The 18,702-nt window shown below is 35.5% G+C and overlaps 1 non-coding gene across 1 annotated transcript; it reads left to right on the top strand.

Moving 5' to 3' along the window:
- The first annotated feature begins 4,808 nt into the window (after positions 1-4,808).
- On the top strand, positions 4,809-4,881 carry TRNAG-ACC (transfer RNA glycine (anticodon ACC)). Its single transcript has one exon. It is a non-coding gene; the product is annotated as a tRNA-Gly (tRNA).
- The last annotated feature ends 13,821 nt before the right edge of the window (positions 4,882-18,702 follow it).

Here is an 18,702-nt window from a genome sequence, read left to right as displayed (position 1 = left end):
GGCCCGTTGGGAGAACAGTTTTCGGAACTGAAGTGGCTACCCTGGGTAAATATAGATAAACCATTGTTTATTATCAATATTACTATCATTATTACAGTGTGAACTGTGGGGGCACACTGTGTGGCCCTGTGTTATTTTCAACAGGGACTATAGGGCCTTATCATGGATTGCCTAAGGACCCTCTGCAATTTGTATTAATAATTAAGTCGCTGAATAATTCTAGTTTTTATTTTATTTTTCAATTTCTTTGTTTTATTATTTTCTGTATCAGCCCTCTCCTAACAAGCAGAATAATAATCAAAATTTTCTTTTATTCATTCATTTTCTCAGATGTATCATTTTCAGTTTCTGCACTCTCATAACATGCAGGTTGATAATTAGTATTTTTGTTCACACATGTCAAATGCATTTTTAATGCCCTACTAAAAGTTGAAATACATGTAGTTAACAATCATATTCCTGCATTTAATGTCCAAGAAAAAAATAGTATAATTTATCTAATCTTTTTTTAAATATCTGGATCCCTCATCTGATTTTTTTTTCTCATGTAACCTGAAACGACTGAATATTTTAATGTGCTAGCTGTTAAAATTGAATTGAATTGAATCAAATCAAATATTACATTTGTATTTTTTACGCGGAATTATTTGTACATGCAAGCACTTGGTAGAAATTCATATGTATATTTAATTTAATTAATTAAAAATACAGTGATAACGGATCAACTGAGGAAAAAATTAAAAAAGATTTGTGTTGTAAGCTGTTTAGTTATTTCCCGATGATAGAGTAATAAGTTTATGAAATTTTATTTTTGTAGATATATAATTTTAGATCGGCGGCGTAATACACTTGAGGAAACTATACGGTAATAAAAGCAAGGAGCTTCGACTAGATAGGAAAAAGTAACGAAATAGTTGAGTGTCGGATATAGGTTGAAAGACTAAAAAGAGAAGGAGAAAAAGATGGCAGAAAAGCCCCTGAAGGGCTTAGGGGTTTTGGTTTCTTCCAGTCTCTTTCAGGTGGTCGAATTAATACCTCTCTGGCCCGGGGGAGAAAGGATTAATATGACGACAAATCAATACACATCAATATGTAATGAAGTAATTGTGTTCCTAATCGCCACCACCGTGCATTAGAGTGCAACGCGGCCGGACCCAGCCGGCTGGGGGAAAGTACGATCGCGCTCTGAGAGCGAGCAGCAACCTTGTAATCTGGGGTTTGTATGTGTATTTCAATAATGATGCTGTGCGTATCTGATGATTTTGTGTGTGGTTATTTCGTCTCGCCTCGCATTATTTTGGAAGCGCCGTTTCGCATGTCGCAAATTAATAAAGTAAATTGTTATTCGGTTAATTAAAACTTTGAATCAGTATTCATACCGCCTATTCTCTTTTTCATGAGGTTGGCTTTTCGTCCAATATATATTTCTGCTCCGGTAATAATGAATTACTATTTCTTGTTTGAAAATCAATATTAACACTCGTCTCTTTTTTCCATCCATTTTCATCTACGGTCTTTTTAAAAACGTTGATATATTTTCCCCGACCAAAATGCCAAATCTATTACATCTGTATCATTTTACTCTAAAGAATTATATAGCTTTGATGGGTATATTTATTGTTCATTATGTTCATTTGTAGCCATTAGTATTAAAATGCCTTTGACTCGAAATAAACATTATACAGTTTTCTTTAGTGATTTATTCATATCGACGATATCGCTCTTAGTTGGATTATTTTCTATAAAACTCTTACTTTATATAACATATTTTTCAAATTTTCGATATTGAAATGAAATTACATGATAACATTGAAAACGCACAAATGAATTGGAAATAACAACACGGGAAATATGTTCACAATTGTTGTGAAGCTGTATAGGCCTATTCTTTCTTGATAATAATAGTGATCATAATTCTTCCATTCGAGATTTTACTTCAATTTATTTTTAAAATTCTGTTTTGTTATATAATCTTTCATAAAATTATTGATTCATCACTTCTGTTGATATCTTTTAAAAGTTAGTATAGTCCTACCGCTTTTCGATTAAGATTAGCAATTTTCTAAGCTAAAATGCAATCACAAAGACGGTCGTTCAATAAGATCCTTTACATTTTGTATACAATTCTCTCTGAATGTTATTATTCAGTATCATTGTCAACAGAGAGTGATTGTCTCTACAATAAGCCTGAACAAAATGATTCATTTGTGTAATTTAATGTTATTATTTCATTTTAATGATATCATTAAAGCGTAATTATACTATCAAATCATCTAGAAGAGCATAATTATAGACGTTAAAACGATGCTATACGTACACTATAAAATGGCCTTGTATAATCATCATTATTGCTTTATTTTAATTATTAGTAGTACAAAATTTAAATATTGTTGTTGTTACTCATCAACATTATTACTACTTATACCATTATAGTTATTATTATTATTTTTATTATTGTTATTGTTATATTAATTATTGTTATTAGTGTAATTATTAATGTTATTATTATTATTATTATCATTATTAGTATTATTATAAATTTTGTTATTAGTATTATTATTACTATTGTTATCATTATTATTATCATTATTATTATCATTATTAATATTATTATCATTATTACTTCAATTATCACAATCGAAACAATTACTATTATATTTATTACTTAAAAAACAATATTACCACTATACTGCTACTAGTATCTTCAGTATAATACTCCTACTCCTCCTCCTACTACTACTACTACTACTACTACTACTACTACTCCTACTCCTACTACTACTACTACTACTACTACTACTACTACTACTACTACTACTACTACTCCTACTACTACTACTTCTACTTCTAGTACTCCTACTACTACTACTACTACTACTACTACTACTACTACTACTACTACTACTACTATTACTATTACTACTACTGCTCCTACTACTACTACTACTACCACTACTACTACTGATACTACTACTACTACTGATACTATACTACTACTACTACTACTACTACTACTACTACTACTACTACTACTGGTACTACTACTACTTCTACTTCTACTACTACTACTACTACTACTTATGTCTTCTTCTATGCAGATAATATCAATAACCTACCCTCCTTTCTCCCCCGTACTATATCTATATATCTATCTACCATGTCTACTGTATCTCATTCTGTGTACACACTCATCATTGTCTTAGTCCCACTCTTCAGCACGGCTATCCTCTTTGCTCTACTGCAAATCCAATACAATACATTACTTCAACTGACACCCCTGAAATTAAAACGGGAACTATTAATTTTACTACTACTACTACTACTACTCCTACTACTACTACTACAACTAACTACTACTACTACTACTACTACCACTACTACTACTACTACTACTACTACTACTACAACTTCTACTACTACTACTTCAACTACTCCTACTACTCCTACTACTCCTACTACTATTACTACTATTACTACTACTGATACTACTACTACTACTACTGATACTACTACTACTACTATACTACTACTTCTACTACTACTACTACCACTACTACTACTACTACTACTACTACTACTACTACTACTGATACTATTATTTCTATTTCTACTATTTCTACTACTACTACTACGTATGTATTCTTCTATACAGATAATATCAATAACCTACTCTCCTCTCTCCCCCGTACTCTATCTATATATCTATCTATCTCATTCTGTGTACACACTCATCATTGTCTTAGTCCTACTCTTCAGCACGGCTATCCTCTTTGCTCTACTACAAATCCAACATCCAATACATCACTTCAAATGACAGCCCTGAAATTAAAATGGGAACCCCAAAAAAGAAAAAAAAAGCGGTAGCGAAGAAGGAAAAATTGACTAATTCTAAACCACAAGAGCCCACTTCGACTAATTTCACTTTAAGTACATATTATCATACATCATTCGATAAAGCTTGAAGGAGACACTGATTGATGTATAAAGCGCGCGTTTACAAACGCGAGGATGAAAAGCGGGGATAGAGAGGAAGGGAGATGTTCAGTACATCATGAGCAGCGCCACGCCATAAGAACGGCTACGTGATTGAGCATCGAGCCGAAACACCCGGCGCGAAGTGCAAGCAGCGCACCGCTGTATGACACGTACTACAACGTACTTCTTCGCGAAAAGAAGAATAAAAAAATGTAGAGGGGTAAAAGTGGATATGGAAAAAATTGAAACGTGAGAAACGAGCCGAAAGCATCACACATGTGGCAAAGACAAGCATTGCTTGTCAATATACACACAATGGATAAGTATATAGAAATTAGCTGTTATCCCTTTGCCGTTATCAAACAAGAAATGAGCGTAGATGTATTTCAATTTTGTAGTTCATCGGGAAAATTATTTTCCTTTCAATTTAAAAGAGAAGGGAATTATATCTCCAGATAAGATTCTTCCCGTAACCTCCCCCCCCCCCCCTCTCTCTCTCTCTCTCTATTTGCTCCCTCTCTCCCTTAAATTATTACCACAAATGTTTCGGCGCACATAAACCTCTAATTCGCTACATTTCGTGTACTTTTGTTATTATTTTTTATCTTTTATTATTTTGCATTTATTCTGCAAATTTCATTTGTTTTTTTCATAGCAGTTAAGCCAACATAATTTCTCCTTATCATCTTTCATCAAAGGCGAAACCCAGCCTGAAAATGACATGATTTCAAAGACGTTTTAAAATGTTGCGTTATGTAGATAAATCACCCCCCCCCCCATCGTGGCGCCATTGCTGAAAGGATATTGATGAACACGGCTACTTGATCTGATAAGTTTCAGTGGTCCAGTGGTTGAAGACATTGGCACACCATGCCAGGGACCCGGGTTCGAATCCCGGCTGAAACGACAGTCACTGCCGTGTTCCTCGATATCAGTGCATATTGCATACATTCTAACCATATCGTCAACAGTACACACTTGAAATGTTGGGCAACATACTGTCCACTGTGTTTGGGGATTTATGTTGGTAATATATATATATATATTTTGGGCAATTATTATCTAATTGAGCAAATTCGTTACTAGTTATAGTTTTAATTTCCAAATTTTAACCAGTAGTTGTGTGGGGTTATGTGGCCCAGGGTTGGTCAAGAGTTGGGAATTTTTGCCCAACTATTTTAAGAGTGTATACTCTAAAAAAGAATATTTAAAACATTTGAATTTTGCCCATTCTAAAGTAATTGCCCCTTATTTTTAACCTTATTGGACAATATGCTTCCCGCATACTGCCCCAAATTGGTTGGACTCATAATTATCCTCGTGCTGGTTAAAATTTTAACCAATATTTTTTACAGTGTAGGCCTATGAAAATATATTCCATGGCTCTGGGAAGCGGGTGTGATTAGCAGCCCAAAATTTTCCTTGTGGGTGCTACGTGTATTATTCTCCAGAGGTTTCACCCCTAGGTATTCTGGAAGATGTGTTAAAATGTAATTAAAATGACTTTCATTTTGTAGTGAAACCCTTTTTTGTGTGAAATTTGAATTCTTTTTTTGTATTGGAAACCTTTATTTTTCTTCTTGTATTGCTTTTCAAATTTCTCGGGACCAATTTGACGTCCATTTAGTAGTGAAAACCTTTTTTTTATTCTCCTTCTTTTTACATCAGCACCCCCACTTATGTTCAGGGAAATATCCATGATTAAATCTACTTTGGGTGCGATATTTAAATCATTATAATCACTAAAAACACAATCAGTATCATCATCATTGACAACAAAACTATCATTATCATCATCGCTACTACAATCACCAACACAACAATAATCACCACCTTCGCCACCACCATCATCATCACCATCAGAACCATTATCATCACCACTACCATCATCATCATCACTACCACCACCCTTATCCATCACCACCACAAGCACCATCATCATTATAATTCATCACCACAATCCTCACCATCATTATGATCATCATCATCGTAATCATTCTCAACAGCAATATCATCATCATCATCACCACCACCACCACCACAATCATCATCAACACTAAAACCACCATCATCAACACCATCACCATCATCAACATCACCCCCATCATTACGATCATCACGATCATCATCACCACTACCACCATGATGATCATCACCATCACAATTATCATCACCACCACAATCATCCCCATCATTATGATGATCATCATCATTGTCAACGGCAATGTCGTCGTCGTTATCATGTCCACCATCATCATCACCATCACAACTACTATCATACCATCACCACCGTCATCATCATCATCATCAACAACACCACCACCTTGACCATTATCACCACCACAATCACCACCACTTCCATCACCACAGTCATCGTCATATAGCCACCACAACCACCACCACCACCATTATCATCATCGTCATCATCATCACTATCACCACCACCATCACCATTACAACCATTATCGTCACCACAACCACCACTATCAACACCATCACACCCCCACCGCTACCACCATAGCTATGCATAATCAGCACCAAACTGTCCGAAATTCCGCCAAAATAACCCTTCATCAATCGTGACACACAAACTCCATCGAAGCGACTAAATTAAGAAGCCTTCCTTCGCTTCATTTGCTAACAAACCCCGGGGTTAAACATGTTCCCTTTTTACGCTACGCCTGTCACCAAAAACAAAAATCAATACCAGGGCAAGACCAAGGTCAAATATCATTCACAATGCTACTTCTGAATAATTACGCCATGTCCCCCTCACTATTTTTGATAATAAGTTGTAGGTCGGCTTAAAGATAGAATCGGGCCACTCGGCCGCATTCCTTGAAATACATCATTAAAAATTACTTTTTAGTTATCCATTCACCAGCGTACACTCTTAAAATAGGTTGGGCCATGGACCATGGTTGGGCCAAAAAAGTCAAATTTTTAACCATCCCTGGGCAACATACTGTCCACACAACTATTTGTTAAAATCTGTCCAAATTGGGTAATAAAAAATAATAATTGGGTACTAGATTTTCTCAATTGGATAATAATTGCCCAGAATGTATATATATATATATATTTACTAACATACATTACCCAACACAGTGGACAGTATGTTGCCCAACATTTTATGTGTGCGTATATATTCAGATTCTTTTTAACAGTTGTGACAAAACACTCGTTAAAATAGTAGTGAAATATACACATTGATAACGATTTAGAGAGACATTCTTTACGCCAAAGGTCAGGAGTAGGATGTATGTTTTTTTTATTTATTTATTTTTTCGGTTTAAAATCATGGTGTGCATGATTCTTCGGAAATAATTTTTAATTTGAAATTTTATCCATGTGTGTGTGTGTGTCCATTTCATTGTGACATCAACATATCTTCACTTGTTTTTCCTCAAAAGAAAAGCTTAATGTTATGTAATGTTGAAAAATGAAAATGATACTTTGTTATTCGAATGTGGAAATAAAATAAAATCAAAATACACTTCTCGCACTCCCACACCCACATCTTCACTCACAAACAAATATTGTCCTTTCTCCTTTTCCTCATGCATTCCATTTCAAAGACTTTTTATTCTTTTTCGCCTGTTTTCATCAGCAAAAATCAGATTTGCTCTTTAATGCTACAGTTCCACGAGTGAAACCGGCCCCAAACCGACCGATGGTTTTGCAATTGGACATAAACGCAGTGGATTTGATCGGGTAAGGGGCTGGTTTCCTTGGTGTATCCGGACGTGAACTTGAGTGATGTGGAGTGTCACGCATGAATGCCACTGATTGGAGCCATTTAGCACCGCGGCTACACGATTTATATCTGGTTCTGGTTCTTAATGTGTTTATTTAATCAGGGATGAACGGCAAGGAGAGAAAAGGAGGATGCCTAAAATCACTGCTTACTGACTTATCGCCCCCCCCCCCTCTCCTCCTCCATTTAGCATTCAAATATAGGTCTATCCATGAACCCCCCCCCCCCTCTTTCCACAGACCACCACGCAAACGTTTTCAAATGCAAGTGCGCACGTTGATACAAATGATTTTTTAATTAATATGTATAGTCATGATAGTCGTGCATACACTGTTAGAAAATTTCTACTTTAAAAAATATATTCCTGCAGCAGAGTCTCGAGAAAACCCTAAATCTTACTGCACTGTGTAATATTACATACATTTGTAAAATTACAGAAAATTGGTATTTGGTGAGTGTAACCTTACACATTTATTGTAATAAAACTGTTTCCCCCTATTTTAAAACAGACATGTTCTGTAAAATTGTAGAAAAATTATAGAAAATCTGTCCTGTTGTAACAATTTACAGAATTCTTTGATTATTTCTTTCTGTAAATTATGATCTTTTTATTTTTTTATTCTTACAGTGTAGTATAGTAGTGCATAGTCCTTCACCAAGGTTCAAATGCCGGGAATCGCTTTCGCCCACGGAATCTCCACATACACTCTCAACCTGCGGACACTACCACACCCCCCCCCCCCCTCCCCCGGAAATTCTCAGGGCCCTCAGAAGGATTTTTTAGTGGGGGTGCTGATGTAAATTTGAAGCGCAAAAACACACACACAAAAATTTTACACTACAAAATAAAGATCAAATTGTTCCAGAGAAATTTGAAAAGCAAAAACAAAAAAAAAGTTTTTTTACGATACAAAATGGAGCTCAAATTGCTCCCGAGAAATTTGAAAAGCAAAAAAAAAATTGAAAAAAGAGGTTTTGCAAGAAAATGAAGGTCATTTTGGTTTCATTTTTCCATTTTTATACAGCTTCCAGAATACCTGGGGGCTGCCTATCAAGAATAATGCACGCAGCATCCCCAATATGGGCTCATACAGTTGCTTTACTTTAAGAATTTGTTGTTGAAAAATTGAAACGAAATCAGTCAATCAATATCTTCATTATCGAAAAGAATCTTCATCCGTATCGATATCAACTGATTATTATCAGCGTCATCATCATTGTTATCATCATTATCATCATCATCACTATTACCATCGCCATCGTGATCAGTTATCGTCGTCCTCGTCATCATCATCATTATTATTATCATCATCTTCATAATCAACATGAGGCTAACATAATGAGTAAGAATATTTCGTTTAATATTGTCATCATTATTATTTTCGCTATTATTATAGTTATAAGCACTATGAACATGATTTTCGTCATCAATATCACAATGAATATCATCATTCTAACATCATTATCAATATCAATCATTTTAAATATATCACTACCATCATCAGTTTTTATTATTACTATCATCATTATTATCATATTCATTAGCATTATTATTTTAATTAACTTCTTAGCACTCCAATCAACAGTAACTTGGAGTAACATCGGGATATCAGCTTTCAAAACTATTATTTTCTTTCATACTGTTACTATCTGAGCATGGGTGAAATATCGGGCAATCAACGGTGTTTTCTTGTAGAACCAGTAAATATAAAGTGATGTTTTCGGCGCCATTTAATTCCGAAATTTCACTGCATATCGCTAATCGTTTATATTTCAAGCGCTGCGGTGCATTTTCAAACTGCCTTTAATGTCAGTTACGACGCGCACGACCAAGCATAACAAAATTTGGCGGGAAATAAAAAGAAAAAAAAGAGGAGAAATTTACCAAAGAACTGGAGCGCAAGACCCCAACTGGTATTACTGTGGTCGCCTGTGACAGGCTAGATCCAGCCAATCGGTCCGCGCATGCGTGAAAGTGTGATTGACAGAAGAAAGGATGGGAGATGGACGAGAACTGAAAGGATATGCACAAGGGAGTGGATTTAGGTTTTGAGTTGAGAGATGGGAGAAACATTTTTTTTAATAGAAGGGAAGAGGAGGGTCATGATGGGTTGACGATTGGAAAGAAAATGATTTTTTTAAAGGGGAAAAAGAATAACAAAAACAAAAAACAAGAAGCGGAAGAAGAAAAGCAGGACTAAAAAACAGGGACAAAAAGAAGAAAACAACGAGACGACGACGAAGAAGAATAAAGAAAAAATGAAAAAGAAGATGGTGAAAAAGAAGAAGAAGAAAATGATGAAGAAGAAGAAGAATAAGAGGAGGAGGAGGAAGAAGAAGACGAAGAAGAAGAAAAAAAAAAGAAAAAGAAGAAGAAAAGAAGAAGAAGAAGAAGAAGAAAATCTCTTTGAAAGCGTTGTTTTTTGTTCAATTTTTGCTCTTTGCTGGGCTTTTATTTCTCTAAATCTCAAATATTCCATGTTTCCAACTGCGGTTAACAATCCCATTACAATTCGTGAAAATGGTAATTGTATTCGATTGATTTTGAGGCCTAATTTTACGAGAAAAAGAACTCAAAACATCCAAATCATTGAAGGGTTACATTGGCTAATAGAGGTCTTAACATCGTAAAAGTGCCCAGATTTGCCTCTTCTTATTTCATCTGTGATAATTGTTAATCGATAGATTATGTAGATTGGCAACTCGGGTTTGTGTCAAACGTCACTACAGAAAAAAACTCCTGGAAAATAAAGGATGGTAGGTATATAATATGAAATAAAAGGGGCTGCACTAATCTTCTATTTACACTTATGACTTTTTTATTTTATTTTGCACTGCGTAGAAGTAGACGGTTGACTGCTCTCCAAGGGCAAAGGGAAATATTATGACGGTTGACCAACTTTTAACTAAGTGAACTGTCCATTAAACATTTGACCCTTCATACACAGTAGAAACGTTGGTCAAATCATTGCAAACTTGTTTACTCTATGAACTTTATAGTAGTTGATTAACGGTTTAAAAAGTGTTTACATCTTAAAAACAAAGTTCAACTCTTAATATAGGTTTTCCCGTCCAATTTCGTCAAAATTTCAACCGATTTAATAATGTAATAATTCAATTTGCAACTAATTTGAATGACCTATGAGAACAGCATTTAAATAGCCAAATACTCAATTCAATTTAATTCTATTGGCACGCGATTTCATGGTTATCTCATTTAAACGTGTAAAAAGAACGATCAAATTAAAATAGCTGAAGAATTGTTTTCAAATTCGCACCGGTACCCTCCTTGCGAACGTTTAGGAATTCAAAATCATTAATATGCCATCACTTATGAACAATGTTTTTCATTGATGTTGTTTTTTACTTCTTTTGAATAATTATGGAAATGGGTTTTTCTTCTAAATTGCATGTTTGCAATTTTACTGAAATGTATCGTCCATCTGACAAACCATCATCGGAACAACATTTCGTTTTAGTTCCACTTTCATAACTATAGACTGTGGTCAATACCATGTTACTTATCCCTTCCTCAAAACGATATAAATTGCAATTATGTGAAATAAAAAAGAACAAGATGATGAAGAAAAAATACCAACCATTGGCACAGGTCATCCACCCACTCACTGGTGGATACAGGAGGGCACAGCCGGCTTGTGCCCCCCCCCCTTTGAGAGACACATTTATTTATTTTTCGTGGACGAAATACCCTTATTCTTTGGTTAAAAACTTTTTTTTTGCTCGTCAAATTCCTCGGGAAAATGTCCCCCCCCCCCCTTTGAGAAATCCTGGATCCGCCCCTGCACCGACTCATCAATCACTAAAAGAATAACCGTTTACAACCATATCCTATGAGTGAATTGCGTCTTTATAAAAATAATGGAATAAAATTATTCTAACTGAAAAGATCAGAAAAATAGAAAGATGGGTAGTGTGAAAAAAAATTTGTATAACGTAATAAAAAAAAATGAACACAGAAACATATCTGAATTTGGACGTTTAAAGGGCAAATATGTGTGCCGATAATTGAAATTGAAAATGGTATTTTAGGCGAAATTAAACGATCAGTTCGTCGTCGCGAAATTAAATGACACCTTTGGGCCATTAATTTGAACGAATTTCTCTCTAAATTGAATTTCTACAAAATTCAAAGGAATGATATAGAACGGAATTGAATGCTGAATAAATGAAAATGAACCATGTGTGCAGAGGGTGGACAAAATATTTCGAATTTGACGTTCTTTCATTAATTTCAATGCAACTTTGTTTGTTTGTTTGTTTGTTTTTATTTCCGAATCAGATAAAAAAATAAAAATATACAATATACAAGAGAGATATACAATAACGGAGGATCACCCAATTCAGCTGTATTTACAAAATACTGCTGTTCTTCCTTTTTGATGAAATTGGACGGGAAAACCAATATTTAATCTTCAATTAAGCGTGGTTGTTTTAAACTGGTATTAAAAATTAACTTAGCAAGCAGCGTTGTATAAAATTTTAGACAGTATTTTCACTGTGTAACAATTGGCTTTACTGTCAAGTGCTACGGACCAATCAATCTCAATTAAAAAAAGGAGCAAAAATAGGCAAAATAAAATCAACTCAGTTGGAAACCAACCAAAACATTCCAAGATAATATTGACTCAGATATACAGAAGGTACTCCCGTAATTTGATTCGTGTATTTATATTTCATTTTCTAACTTAATCTTGGAATTTAAGGCCGAAGGTATACCTGGATGAAATTGAATTATTGAATTATCTTTTTTGTTGTTGATGCACGCAAATCTTCCGGACCTCGTATATGTCGAGCAAAGGTTTCCACCATTTAAACTTTTTTCTGGTCTTGTTAACAGTTCTTTGAAAATTGTATATAAGTATAATATTTGAACGAATATTATTTTAAACTTTCCTGATTCAAATTTAGTATTAATAAGTTTATGCCCACAAGTCTCTGACTGCATTCTTCATGAAAACTTATCGTTCTCTTTCTCCCTCGCCCCCTCCCCTCTCTTTCTCTCTCTCTCTCTCTCTCTCATTTCTTCTTCTACTCCCCTTCCTCCTCCTTCTTCTTCTCCTTTTTCTCATTCTCCTCTTTCTTCCTCCTCCTTCTTCTTCTTAAGAATAATAAAAATAACAGTTACATTTATATAGCGCTTCATACGTTGATTTCTAAGCGCTTTACTTTGTAATTATTATTACCCTGGTCATAAGATCCACCACTGTTCCACATAATAAAGTGCACCATCTCCACTCCCTGGGGAGTATCCTGGCCAGGAACCGTTTATCGGTGCACACGTGCCAATCCGATCACATTGGCATTCACATCCTACCAGGTACCCATTTAACACCTGGGTGGAGAGTGACAAACGTGGATAAGTGCCTTGCCAAAGTAGCGCCGGGTGAGATTCGAACCATCTACCCTTGGTTTTAGAGTCAAGTGACTGAACTACTACACCACGACACCTCCACTTCTTCTTCTTCTTTTTCTTCTTCTGTTTCTTCTCTTTCTTCTTATTCTTGTTCTTCGTCTCTACCTTCTCCCCCTCCTCCTCCTTCTTCCTATTCTTTTCATCTTCTTCTTCGTCATCTCCAAACCACCAACCACGCATTTACATGCCGAAACCTAAACCTCGCTCGCAAGCAAAAATGCATTAGGGCATGCTAGCGCATTCGGTTACGCATCGCTCGCTGTTCTAGCCCGATATAATGGGGTTAAAAGCGAGTTGAAATTAGGAAATTTTTCGCCGCCGCGCCTTGAGTAAAGCACGCTGGCTGTATACGACTCTCCTGCTCAAGGCCTCGGTGCAAAAGCACTAGTACAAGAAGATAGATATTAAAGGTCGTGAAAGTGTTATTTTATCTATCGGAGGAGTAATCTAAGGATGGGCTCATGCTATTGCGTGAGTGGGCATTAATTCAATGGCATGAGGTAACAAAGTAGAATTAATAGGATAAAACGAAACCTATCGTCGAATTACACTGGAGTTTGGAAAGAGAAACGGCGATAATTGCAGTGTGTAACCGCGAATAAACGCATTGACTTAATTTTTCAGCCGAAGCGTTGAAACGCCAATCGTCGGGCTTCGCAAATTTTAAAGGGCGATGTGATCACATTTACCCATATCTTATTAAAGCTTTAAATTTACGTTTGAATTTAAGTGATTTAGGGAAGCAGAAGTTACCTAAATATTTGTTCATAACTATATTCCGTGCAAAATCTAAATAAATATTTAATAATTATAAGTGCAATATTTTAACAATTGAAAAATTAGAGAAACATCATAAGAACATAAAAACAGTTTTAATATCGTTGTGCCTAACTCTGTTTGATTTTTCAGATGATTGCGCAGGCAGAATTCGTACATAAAAAAAGATACCAACAGGTGCCGTGGCCGAATGGTCTAAGACGCCTGGCTGTACATGGAAAGTCCGGGGTTCGATCCCTGCATTCAAATAAATGGAAAGGCTGTACGCATTATTGGTAACTAGCTGTGCACTTGCTTTTTTGTGTATAATCTAACGCTGAAGACGATATACGGAATAAAAATAAAAAGCAATATCACTTCCATCTTCGCCAAAAATTAACAGTGCTGAGTTTTACTTGCTTACTTAATGGAAGGACTGTCATCGTCAATGTATATTGGATTTACTGCGATAAAAAAATCAAAATACAATCACAAGCAGTCAAAGACTGAAATGTTTGACTGTTTACATGTACAAATAGAATCATAACAAAATAGAAAGTAAACATTATATAAATAAATATTCAAATACAATACAGATTCATACAGATGAAAAAAGAAATGTATCATAATTAGCAAATGCCAAAAGCCATAACATAATTACTACAAGGTGTCACCAATGAAGAAAAGGAGGAGTGAAAGATTAAGGATGAAAGAGGAGAGAGGAGAGGAAGAGGATGAGAAAAGGGAAAGAAATGGAGACAAGTCAAATGAAAAGGGAAAGCAAGAGGTGGAAACTGGAAGGAGAATAAGAGGCAACCTTAAGAATAAACATTCATTATACAATTCAAGACATTAAAAAATTGTCATTAAAAAGTAAGTTAAATAGTAATTGAAGCATGCACAAAAAAGGAAGGTAGTCAACAACCCGAATAGAAAAAAAAAATATTATCACAAAAAAATAAACAAGATATCATGTCCGTCTTCGACAAAAGCAAGGAAAGCTGTTGCAGTTTTTCGTTTACTTGACTTTGATGTTCTCATCTGATGAAAACGAAAAGAAAAATCATCACGTAAGAAGTGGTTCGTATCTTTTCCCGCCAAACCAAGAATGGGTTTTGGTTTGTATTTTTTCTTAAACTTGACCATGTTGACGTTATAACCTGATCAGAATGAATAGAGAGAATAAAAATAGATCAAATGAATTATCTCTCGCAAACCAAGGATTTTAACTCCGATCGCCACATATCATGGAGAAAATAAGGTAAACAAATGATACAGAATAATAATGTATGTGATAGAGGGTAAAGGGTAGACAGCGACCAAATGTACAATGCTTGAATAGATTTGTCATAATTCTATCTCTCGTCAATCACATTCACATGTACGCTATATTCTTTATGATATGACACAAATCGTGGGAATTATTTACTACTAGTATTCTTTTGCTTTGCTATATTCGCCGCTTACCCACATCTATCGCGATTTGTAAGAGCTAAGTTAACCAGTCGCTGTTGGCTTGGTGGGAGACGCGAGACGATTTCAGAAGATCGTGCATGGAGATAAAAAAAAATTAAAAAAGGGGTAAAAGGGTGAATTTGAATGGCAACGGATGGATGTATCGCATGCAGTGATAGGATGAAGTACAAAGAGATGTGTAAAAGAGTGGTTTACACGTGATTTAGGCAGGGAGAGGTTGATACTGGTTGGAAATGACAAAGCGAGAAAGGAAAAGAGAGATAGGGGGGAGAGGAGAAAAATAGACCTACATGAGGAGGAGAGAATTAGGCATCTGAAAAAGAAGAGGACGAAAAGACAAATCATTTCAATTTTTTTCATCATCACCAACATCCTTGTCGTCACTGTCCTCGTCGTCATCATCATCATGGTCATCATCATTATTGTCATCATCAACATCATCATCACGGTCCCTTTTTTCAAAATGAATATATTCACTACTTTTTGTTTTCCTTTTTTTATCTTTTTCAAGTTAGTATTTTAATCATTCTTTGTCATCAATTTTGCTCATTCTATTAAACAACTGTATGTTGTTGGGTTTTTTTTGGGGGGTGGGGGTATTTTTTTCGTTTTATTTATTTCATACTACAGGGACTGCCATATTCTGAAGCATATTTGCTTACAATGACAATCCCTTTTCCGAAAGGAATTTTATGTCCAATGATGTAGATTTCTGATTTATTCCTTTTTTCTATATTTGTGTTACCATATCATATACTGTTATGCAGAAAAAAAATAATAAATCAAAAAAAAAGAGGAGGGAGGTAGAGCAACACTCTGAAAAAATATTGGGTAAAACGCTTCATGAGGGTAATTATGTGTCCAACCAGCATTGGGCATTTCTTTTAGGCATTTTTATTTATCCAGTGTGATGAAAATCGTGCCCATTCTAAAGTAAATTGCTGCTTGTTTTAACCTTACTGGACAATATGCTTCCCGCATTGGGTAAAATACTGCCCCAAATTGGTTGGACACATAATTACCCTCGTGCTGGTTTAAATTTTACCCAATATTTTTTTACAGTGAAGAGAGCAGAGGAAAGGAAAATGATGAGAGACCTAAAGAGAAGAAGAAAGGGGGAGAGAAATTAAGATTTTTATGTGTTTACATACAATAAAATTTAAACATGCATGTGGAAAGCGAAGCATAGAGATTATGTCGAAAATATTTTTAAAATCTAAACATGCCAAAGGGAAGAAAATGAACAGGAATCTATACTCGCGAGTTTTACATATTTCGTTTTGTGCAGGGATAGACATTTAACATATCTTGCATATTGTTATTATCAAATTGGAAATATTATCTTCTGCATCAGGTGTATATTCTTTATATTTGGTTTATTTGAATATTTATATTTTCTGATGTTATTTTTTACTTATTGTAATTATTGCATTGTAAATTTTGTTGGAAAAATGAATAAATAAATGAATGAAATGAATGAACACCGAGACAGCAATAGTTAGGAGAAAACCATAATGTAATATACAATGATGTTGAAGAAAGATAAAGGATAGAGAGAAAGAGAGAGACAGATACAGAGGAAAAGAGAGGGGGGTAGAGAGTAGGTATTAATGAACACGTATACACAAGAAAACAGTGGCAGATCCAGGCGGCACATCCGACCCGTGCCCCTTCCCCCCCCCCCCCCCCCCCCCCCCCTTGAGAGCCATAATAAAAATTTATAATGTAAATATGTCCTTTTACCCAAATGTGACGAAATGACCTTCAATTTTAGATGAAAACTTCCCTTTTTTAGTTTGACTTGTCAAATTTTCTTCGGGAAAATATGACCCCCCTCCCTTTGGAAAATCCTGGATCCGCTCCTGAAAGAAAGGTAGATATTATGGATATGAAGGTGCTGTTTTGTTCTTTTACACTATTCATAAGACATCGAAAATGTGGAATAAGAAATAAGGGTCAGGGTGAAGAGAGTGACGAAGAGAAATGTAAAGAGAGAGAGTAAGAGAGCTTTACATTAGAAAATAGGGATATATGATTCTCCTAGTGAGAAAGAGAGAGAACAGGAAGAGAGAGAATTAAATAAAAAATAATGAGAGACTTGCAGGTTAAGGAAAGTGAATACCTGATGGACAGAGAGAGAGAGAGAGAGAGAGAGAGAGAGAGAGAGGGGGGAGAGAGGGAGAGAGTAATGAGAGGGGAAAGATGAGGAGAAAGGTGAGCAGGGGAAAAGGAACTCCATAAAAGAGAGAAGAAGATATTTTTTTTAATGAGAGACAGGCATAGAAAGGAAAAGGGTGAGAAATAGCAAAAGAATATAGATAAAGAGAGACCTGGAAAATTGAGACAAAAGTAGGAGTATGGACATGATAGAGAAAGCATAAAAGAGTAGCTACAGGCAAAAAGGGAGAGAAAGAAATAAAGAAAAAGAGAGGGAAAAGGGGAGAGAAGAGACAGAGAAAAACATGAGAGTGGAGGGCAAAAGAAAAAAGGGGAGACAAATATTTCAAAATGGAGAGAGAGAGAAAGAAGTATAGAGGGGGAGAGAGGACAAGTAAGAGTGGAGAGTAAAAGAAAAAAATTAGGGGAAGAGAGAGAGGGGAGAGAGAAAAGAAGAAAGAAAGGGTAAGCATGAAAAGGCCCAGAGAAAGCCGAAGAGGCAACGGTATCGATCCGGCATGGGCAAATCGATGTTTCCATGGCAACGGGCGTGCGAGCTTTCACGGGCAAATGGCCCAGCTCACATCTGCAAAAGGCAGAGAGCCGAGTGGCCCTCCGCGGGGTCGGGGAGCGCTGGCGACGAGCTGGCTCTCGTGCGTGCTATATAGTGAATTTCTCTTTTCTTTCTTTTGCTGTGTACAGACTTTTAATACCCCCCCCCCCCCCCCCCGGTGTTACTTCCTACCTTCCTACTGCCTCTGCTGTATATTCAGATTGTCTGTTTCTAATTTTCTGTATGCTTTTTTTTCGTCAATACGATGAAGAAAAATGTATTATATGCTAGTTTTCTTTACTTCTGTCTCGTATGTATATTTTTAATCAATTTTTACTCCTGATATTGGTTTCTCTCTCTCTACTTACTTTTTATCTCTCTCTCTCAATATATCTATCTATCTATATAATTATCTATCTATCCATCCATCCATCCATTTATCGATCTCTCTATCTATATATCTATCTATTTATCTATCTATCTATCATCTCTATCTATGTATCATCTATCTATCATCTATCTATCTATTTTTCAATCTATGTATGTATATATCTATCTATCCATCCATCTATATATCCATCCATCCATCTATCT

The sequence above is a fragment of the Lytechinus pictus genome, chromosome 6 (genome assembly GCF_037042905.1).
Source record: "Lytechinus pictus isolate F3 Inbred chromosome 6, Lp3.0, whole genome shotgun sequence".
Taxonomy (NCBI): domain Eukaryota; kingdom Metazoa; phylum Echinodermata; class Echinoidea; order Temnopleuroida; family Toxopneustidae; genus Lytechinus; species Lytechinus pictus.
This window is presented reverse-complemented; position numbering and strand designations above follow the sequence as displayed.